The sequence below is a fragment of the Triticum aestivum genome, chromosome 3B (assembly GCF_018294505.1).
Source record: "Triticum aestivum cultivar Chinese Spring chromosome 3B, IWGSC CS RefSeq v2.1, whole genome shotgun sequence".
Taxonomy (NCBI): Eukaryota; Viridiplantae; Streptophyta; class Magnoliopsida; order Poales; family Poaceae; genus Triticum; species Triticum aestivum.
This window is the reverse complement of record NC_057801.1, coordinates 582,616,154-582,625,969: the sequence shown is the minus strand read 5'-3', so window position 1 is coordinate 582,625,969 and position 9,816 is coordinate 582,616,154. Positions and strand designations below refer to the sequence as shown.

The 9,816-nt window shown below is 45.4% G+C and overlaps 1 pseudogene; it reads right to left on the bottom strand.

Annotated features, from left to right (window-relative positions):
• Positions 1-2,113: 2,113 nt before the first annotated feature.
• Positions 2,114-9,816, bottom strand: part of LOC123065799 (subtilisin-like protease SBT3) — a 54,622-nt pseudogene continuing 46,919 nt past the window's right edge.

Genomic DNA, 9,816 nt, shown 5'->3' with positions numbered 1-9,816 from the left:
TTGCTCCACTTGAATGTGTGTTTTTTCCGATCTTGATGACAAAGTGGAATTCTTTTACAAAATTCTGGTTATATCCACAGTCCTTCTATGCCACACTTAGTATGCTGGTTGACAGATCAAAGATATTCTACCTCAGTTCTTTGGCTTTCATCTTAGTTGAGACAAACAATTTTTTGCAACTAAAAGCCTTGCAGATGTGATCTACATCGGGGTCATGTGTTGAACGAAGTTTAGTATGGGGTTCGAGATTTTTTCAATTAAGTCTCGTCTTTCATACACCCCGCATGTTAATCTACGAGCAAGAATAATCATATTTGATGGTGAGCGTAAGTAGCAACGGTTTGTTATGAAACCCCAGCAACCACATAAACTGAAATTTTTGCATAAACCGATTACACACATCTATCTTGGTTTTGCAGGATATGTACGTAATGTGGTATAGTCTTCGTCATATTAATGAGATTATGGGTGAGATGTCTATATGTTGTGATTATTAACATAGCCTATGTGTCATGGTACGACATGATGGTCGGAGCAATATGATTGTCACTTTAATAATCTGCATGCCAACTTCCATGTATTGCAGTTTTTATTAGTTATAGAGATAGCAGTAATATTGCATACATATGGTGGTTACAAGTTTATTGAGGATGGACCCCGACGCAAGAGCCGTACATGAAGACGAAGGAGAAAAAGCTTAAAGAACGGGCTATGGCAGAAAAGTTCTGCGAGGGCAGCTTTTTCTGCTGGCACGACAACAATTTTTGAAACTGCTGCTATGACAAGTAGTTTTTGGCAGAAATCTGTTTTTGCTCGGATGGAAGCTATGGGTGAGGTATGACATGTACTCTCTCTGTTCCTAAATATTCGTCTTTCTAGAGATTTTAGCAAGTGACTACATATGAAGCAAAATGAGTGAATCTACACTCTAAAATATGCCTATATACATCCGTATATGATAGTTCATTTGAAATCTCTAAAAAGATAAATATTTAGGAACGGCGGGAGTAGGAGCTAAGAGAACAGCCAGGTTAAATTTTTTGATGACCACATGCACACAATCACTTAGGATCAGATTGAACATAGGGCCAAAATGTTACCTTGAGAGGCTTTTGAGCATGCAACTATACGATGAGTTCATGCCATGAGGTGCATCTGGTTTATATGATGACATGATGATCAGCAAATTTGATGTGCATTTGACATGATGATCAACAAATTTATTACAGCCCAAAACAGTAGGTTAGCAAGATGGGTCATTACATCTAGTAGTAAGCGGTCCTCTCAAAGTGATAGGCGAAACTCAGTACCCGTCTCATAGTAGTAAGCCACAAGATGGTTTTGGTCTGCCATTTTCTAAAGTAAGCACCCGTAAACATGCTCAGTTTGAGAGGAACAACAAAGTCATCCAACAACAAAAAAAATGCATAAACACCTTTTCTGTTATTAAACATTCTTCAAATAAACCTAATATAGTTTAGCAACAAATTAAAAATAAGTGTGCTAGCAGAAAAATCACATAGCATATATAAATAAAAAACACGTGCCAACACCAATATAATCAGGACATCTGAGTTGATTGAAAGTCTGGCGCAACAATATTGTCTGCCATGGTGGTGGAGTTCATTGATACTCTCTCAGTTCTAAAATAGAGCGCGTCCACGCTTTTCGAGGTTCAACTTTGATCATAAATGTAACCAACAAGACCGACTGCGATGGGAGTGAAAATTATAACAGTGAATTCGTACTCAAAAAAAGTTTTCAATTATATAATTTTTGCTCTCACTGCAGTCGGTCTCGTTAGTTAAATTTGTGGTCAAAGTTGAAGCGCGAAAACCGAAGACGCGCTATATTTTGGAATGGAGAGAGTACGTAGCAGTGCATTGCCAAGCAATTTTTTAACATTCCAAGGTACCGCTTACTACTAGCTAGAGCTTGAATTTGAACTGTATTCGTGGTGAGGCGAGGCGAGTGAGTAAGCATGGACGTTGCTGCTCTATCGTCTCACACTACAAGCTCATGTTAGCGTTTCTTCTCTTTTCACTAGTCATATGGAATTAAATTTATTACTTGGACGAGCCTCGTAAAATATACAACAAAACCAACATGAACATCAAAGGACAACATAGGGAGCCCTCACACGGTACTTGCCGCTCGCTTCGGTCCACACCAAGGCCCCATGGGCGGGCTCGTCGTCGGTGGTAGGCGCAGTGAGCTTGATTTCTACCTGGAATGAGGCCGCCTGCCCTGCACCCCCGAACTCTAGCATCATCGGTGTCACGGCCACATCGATGTTGCTGGGCGAAACCCACGAGGCGTGGTACGTTGCCGGACCCTCTCCGACGCTGGTCACAGTCCTGTCGAAGTGCATCTCCCCAGTAGTAGCATTGGCCCCGAAGACCGCCACGAACGACGGATAGTTCACGTCGTTGGACGAAGAGGAGCAGTTGTACGCCGTCGAAGACCTCATGATCGCTGCAATCTGGGTGTCGGTGTAGTTTGCGGCGCAGAGCAGTGCCACGAAGTCCTTGGGCCCGGCGTCGTACACCAGCCCGGGTCCATGGCTGAGTTGGGGCTGACTTGCCCAGAGCCCATGGCCAGCGGGCTCACCGCGGTAGCGTTGGCGCCGGCGTCCGTGATCGGGCGGTATGTGTTGTCCTTGGTGGTCGCGGTGGTCATAATCGCCGATTTGACCATGGCCGGGCTCCAGTCCGCCAGTCCGGGTGCACCGCGTGTAGCAACGCCGCCATGCCGCTGGCGGGCGGGCACGCCATCGACGTCCCGGCCGCGGGACGTGGAGTTTTAAAGCTCAGGTTTGTGGACATCCCTTATTCTTATCCTTCAACATTGCTTTGAGATCTGTGCTAGACAACTAATTTTGTATATTAATTTTTTTTTGTTTCTTCAAAATAAAACAACGTGTGAACTTCAAACTTTGCAAGACACTAGAACGTTCCAATTAGAATGTGAGAAGAAACTTTCAGATTTTTTTGTCAAACATAAATATACGAAATTAGATTTTTTTGTATTAAAAAATCTACTTTTTAGTATTTATATTGCACGAAAAATTTCGAAAGTTTTTCCCACATTCTAGTAAGAATGTTTTGTCGAGCTGCCAAGTTTGAAGTTCATATGTTGTTCTATATGAGAGAAACAAAAAAAAACAAATGTACTCACACGAATCACGATGCAAAAATGAGTGGCTAGATAAGGGGGTGTCCCAAAGCCTGTGCTCTACAAAATGTTTACCCCCGGACGCGATCAGGAAGTCGTTGGCCAGCGCGGTTTGGCCTATCAGTCACTGTGGATCCACAGGTGCCCACGACGTGAGTATGTTCTCCCCAGGAGCCAGTATGTCCGGCTTGAGCACGCCGGTATAACTAGGCGACGACCCCCGAGAGGAGTACACGGCAACCACTGGCGCTGGCCGCGTGTCGAGAATCATCTGTTGGAACTGCACTGTCGCCGTTGGGAGCATGGTGGAGTTGATGTAGCTCAGCAGAGCCGGTGCATCTTTCGGGCGGATGAAAATGGCTGGGAGCGGCATGGTCTCCTCAAAGGACACGGCGTCCGTGATGAAGATGGCAGCGGCGACACCGGCGTCGTTCGCCGTGTACAGCTGATCGATGACACACCTAGTGTCACAACACACTACTATGCTCGTCGTTAGGTTTGCCATTGTCGACGATGAGTTGCGCGCTGAGATGGTCTCGTCGTACACCAACTTCATGTCCACCACCCAAGCGTTGGCGGGGTACGCCGTGAAGCCCGTTATGGTGCCTTGCGTCGTGCTGCCGTATGACACGGTGCCGGAGAACATTGTCCGGTCTACCGATCCAGCCGCGACGGTGAGTAGCCATGGGATGTCGTTGTGCATCAGGCCAGGGCTTGGGCCGGCGTTTCCTGCTGAAGCCTACACGAGGATACCGCTTTCCATGGTGGCTAAAGCGGCTATCGCAACCGGGTCCTCATACAGCGGCACAAAGTCAAAGCCCATGGAGATGGAGATGACGTCGACGCCCGTCCGCGATCGCCGCGTCCATGCCAGCCAGCACGTTAGATGTGTACGGGCCCTTGTCCCAGATGACCTTGTACATGGCAACATGAGCACTGTTGGAATTTTGCTAGTAGGCCTTTGGCCCAAAGCCCAACTAAAATTTTAAAATTCTCTTAGCCGATTCATGCACACATGTGAGTGGAGTGAGTGAGGCTAAAGTTTAGTCCCACCATGAAAGTTGAGAGGGAGTTGCACCTCTTTATAAGGTAAGCTCTTCTACCACTTGTATGAGCATGAGAAGAGGAGACCTACACGCGTGCTCCTCCTCCTCGGTCGCCTCGCCACGCCACGCCTCGTCACGACGCGTCGCGGGTTGCGGGATTGAGCCGAGACGAGGACAGAGCTATGCACATTGTCTATATTTTTGCTGCTCGAGAAAATTAATGAGTCATTAATTAATAATTAATGGACGCGTTAATTACTGAACCGTTTCCAATTCTTTTGGATCGCGACTCGGACATGGGGTTTACTTCCACGACCTATCCGGCCCCACTATATAGTCAGGCAGACACCTACCCTAGCCACCCCCAGTTCGTATGGTTTCGCACCACCGTTCCAGATCATTACGCCGCCACACAAGTCTTCTCCACCCTCCTTCCAGCGTGCACCGCGAGAAGGGACATCAGGCCTCCGGAACCCCGCCACTCGTGATCCTGTACGGGAGAGGGGCGATCGGTTTTTGGGGAGCGCACTCGCGCGACTGCTGGCAGCGACGACTTCGCCAACAATGATTTCTTCCCCGACCCCGGCAACCTCATCCTCAACAACATGGCCGAAAACATCAATGCCGGCGGTGCTGCTGTCGCTGCACCGTATGTGATTCTATCCTTCTTGTTCGAGATCATGGTAGAATTCATGTTTCTAGTATGTGCCCTAGATGTGATCTGTTCATCTACTTTGCTAGTTCTCATGATTAGTTTAATCTCTGCTAGTGTTGTCATGATTTATCTTCTGTTTATTCGGATTAAAATTCGTAGTAATTTGCTCGTATATTCAACAATCCAAAAACCTAATCATAGGCAATTTACTCCGAGTGGTTTTGCTGCGCATTTGAAGGCGCTTGCCTTTAAGGGGATGCAATATAAGAGGTGGCGCATGAGAGTAGTCTACTAGTTTCAGACCATGTGTTGCTATGACGCCACTAAGGACAGGCCTGAGGGTGATCTTAATCCAGCACAGTTGGAAGCTTTTGAGAAGATAGATACCCTCTTTAAAGGCGCCCTTCTGAGTGTTCTTGAGGATTCCATTGTGGATTCGTATATGTCGACAACGGCAAGGACATGTGGGCTGCGCTCAAGGCCAAGTTTGGGGCCTCGGACGCAGGCAACGAGTTGTACATCATGGAGCAATTCTATGACTACAAGATGACTCATGAGCGCTCCGTTGTCCAGCAAGCTCATGAGATACAATCACTCGCAAAGGAACTCGAGTACTTCAAGTGTGTGTTGTCGAACAAATTTTTTGCCGGAGGCATCATTGCCAAGCTTCCACCTTCGTGGAACAATTTTGCTACTTCCCTGACACACAAGAGACAGGAGTTTTCCGTTGCGGATCTCATTGGTACTCTTGATGTTGAAGAGAAGGCGAGAACAAAAGACACACATGCTCGAGTTGCCGAGGGAGGTTCTAGTGCCCACATGGTATAAAAGAAGAACTTCTAGCCCAACAAGTTCAAAAATAACAAGAACAAAACTCAGGGCAAAGGCAAGTTTGATGCAAAGAACAAGCCGTCACATTCTACGAACTTCAAGAAGAATTCTCACAAGAAGGGGAAGGGACTTTGCCATGTCTGCGGTGATCCTAATCACTGGGCTCCGAAGTGTCCTAACCGCTTTGAGGAGCGCGAACATGATAAGAGGGGCAAGTCCGCTAATGTTGTCATCGGTTAAAAGATCGAGGATGTCGCCTAGAGGGGGGGGGGTAAATAGGCGCTTTAAAATAATTATGGTTTATGCTTGAACAAATGCGGAATAAACCTAGGGGTTAATTTTTCAAGCACAAAACCTAAAACAACTAGGCTCACCTATGTGCACCAACAACTTATGCTAAGCAACATAAGCAACTATGTGATAGCAAGATATATGACAAAGAACAATATGGCTATCACAAAGTAAAGTGCATAAGTAAAGGGCTTGGGTAAGAGATAACCGAGGCACACAGAGACGACGATGTATCCCGAAGTTCACACCCTTGCGGATGCTAATCTCCGTTTGGATCAGTGTGGAGGCACAATGCTCCCCAAGAAGCCACTAGGGCCACCGTAATCTCCTCACGCCCTTGCACAATGCAAGATGCCGTGATTCCACTAAGGGACCCTTGAGGGCGGTCACCGAACCCGTACAAATGGCGACCCTTGGGGGCGGTCACCGAATACGTACACTTTGGCAACCCTTGGGGGCGGTCACCGGTACCCGTCAAATTGCTCGGGGCGATCTCCATAACCTAATTGTAGACCCCGACACTTGCCCGGAGCTTTACACCACAATGATTGAGCTCCGAACAACACCAACCGTCTAGGGCGCCAAGGCACACAAGAGGAAGAAGCTCTAGGGTGTCCAAAACACCCAAGAGTAACAAGCTCAAGGGTACCAAGCACCCAAGAGTAATAAGCTTCTCAACTTGTAACTTCCACATATCACGTGGAGAACTCAAACCGATGCACCAAATGCAATGGCAAGGGCACACGGAGTGCCCAAGTCCTTCTCTCTCAAATCCCACCGAAGCAACTAATGCTAGGGAGGAAGATGAGAGGAAGAACAAGAAGGAGAACACCAAGAACTTCAAGATCTAGATCCAAGGGGTTCCCCTCACATAGAGAAGAAAATGATTGGTGGAAATGTGGATCTAGATCTCCTCTGTCTTTTCCCTCAATAACTAGCAAGAATCCACGGAGGGATTAAGAGTTAGCAAGCTCGAAGAAGGTCAACAATGGGGGAAGAACACGAGCTCAAAGGATTAGGTTCATTCGGGAAGAAGACCCCCTTTTATAGGTGGGAAAAAATCCAACTGTTATGCTCACAGAGCGGTACTACCCCTAGGGCGGTAGTACCCCTTTGAAACACAACAGCGAGGAGGCAAAAGGCCAGAAGAACCGTCGGAGCGGTAGTACCGCTTGACCTCATGGTACTACCGCTAGGGGTAGCGGTACTACTGCTTGCGAGCGGTACTAAAAAATTACATCCGGGCCTACCACCACAGGACTTGGGACGAGTTTTTGGTCCGGAGCGGTACTACCGCTGTAGGAGCCGCGGTAGTACCGCTCTGGAGCGGTAGTAAAAAATTATATCCGCTCCAATTCGGGGTAGTACCGCTGCAGCCTTTTCAGAACACCAAAACGGCCACAACTTTTGCAAACGGACTCCGAATTCGTTGAAACCAAGTTTGTTGGAAAGCTAGTGACAAGGGCTAACACAATCTTTAAAGAAATATCAATAAGAAGCAAATTAGAAAAGGCCCATAAGAAAATGGTGAGAACCCTTCCTCGGATAAGACCGGTAAAACCTCCAACACCGAAAACATCATAGAAGACGCATGCGAACTCTGTTTTTGATGAACTCAAGCTTGTCATCAAGATGACTATAAGCTCTAAGACTCACAAATAGATCCAAACAAGAACCAAGAAACATGATGCAAGGATGCAATGGTTTGATCTCTCTACTAAAGATACAATCAAGCTACCAACTTGAGAGCCCCCTTGATAGTACGGCAAACGATCCTATAACCCGGTCTCCCAACTACCACCATGAGACCGGTAAAATAGAAAACCTATCAAGGGAAAACCTTTGCCTTGCACATGGTCCACTTGAGCTAGATGATGACGATCTCGACTCCCTCAAGTTGGACCACCTTTCTTGATTGCGTTGGCTCGATGAAGACTAGATGATTGCTCCCCCATAGTGCACTATGGGTGAGCCACTCTTCGGCTCATCTTCACAAGTCCATCGTCACCACAATGGGCGGCAAGCTTCAAGCACTTGATCTCTTCGTGATGCATCACTCGAACTTGCACACCGCATCCTAACCCCACAAAGAACTCTCACAAAGACCATGGGTTAGTACACAGAGCGTAATTGACAATGCTTACCATACCATGGGATCACTTGATCCCTCTCGGTACATCTTCTACGCTTTGTGAGTTGATCAACTTGATTCAATCTTGACTTAGTCTTGATCAACCTTAAATCTTTCCAACTCTATTCATTTGGATGATGTCTTGAAGGTAAACATGAATGATCACACAATCTTCTTCTTCAAGACATGCTTGCAATAAGCTCAACACTCACATGTCCAATCTTTGGATAATTCCTTAATAGCACCTTGGTCAACTCATAAACTCCTTGAAACCAACACATGGACTTCAAGAAAAGCCTATGGACAAAACCTTCAAATATAACTCAAGGCAACCATTAGTCCATATAGATTGTCATCAATTACCAAAACCAAACATGGGGGCATCGCATGTTCTTTCAATCTCCCCCATTTTGGTAATTGATGACAATCACTTTCAAGAGAGTTTATACAAGGAGTTATGCATCACCATGCAATGCAACAACCAATGATGCATGAGAATGGGATGCAAATGCTTAGGAACCAAAACCAAAGCAAGGAGAAAACTCTGAAGACTTCTCCACAAAACTCTCTGAAACTCCTCCCCCATTGGCATTGATTGCCAAAATGGGTGAAAAGATTAGAAGGCCAATATAAAGAGTGTCCCTCCATAAATTGTGTGTCTCTAAAAAAGAGAGTGGAATGCAATACACATATCCAATGGTAAATACTTGGAGGAAGACAAACTATATTGAGGCCCAAAGATTGCAAAAGAATGATATGCCACAAAGACATAACAAAGAGAGAAACAAGAAATCGAGCACTCAAAATATACCAATAAAAGCAAGCAATCAAAGGATATCAATTAAACCAACTAGACCAAAGATCCTATGAGACACATGAATGAAGGATATTATGATATGAGCAAAGGAGAGTTCTAAATAAGCTAGTGAAGCTCCCCATGATTTGTGCACACATAATAATTTTTGTATTTGGATACAAAGTGCACAAAATAGGATCATAGCTCCCCCAAAATCAACAGAAACAAACAACAAGTGCAAGTGAGCATAAAGGAAACTAAGCCTAGGACTTGCAATAAACACATGGTTCGGCAACATGTAAAAGAGGCAACTTAAGAATAGGCTCAACCAAAATGATGTGTGTGAGTCATGGAAAAGCACATGAGAGGACTAATATACGGATGAGCATAAGCATCAACATAGTCTCGAATGAATGAGATACACGGTGCAAAGCCTTTCATTCTCACACACAACTAAGCAAATGGGTTCACAAGAACACTAAATATGCAAAATGAATAACCAACACTTGTGACAACCCAAGGTGAAGATAGAAAGCATAAGCATCATCAAGACAGGGGATACCAATTAAGATGGCAAAAGCCTCGTCAAGACAAGCATGAGGAAAATAATCTTCACCACACAAGAGTGCATCAAGATGCAACGAGATAAGGCACACAATCAAGGTAAAAGCTTTCACAGAGCCACCAAAGAAATAACATAAGAAAGACAAGGTGGACGTGAAAGAAAGGATATCATCTAGAGATGTAATTTCTCTCAAGTGTATAAGGGTCTAGGTAGACAAAATCACGACGATATATATATCTACAAAGAAGGATGTACACCCAAAATAGTTACAACACGAAGGAACAAGATATCCAAAAGGAAGTCATACATATACCAATAAGATATGTG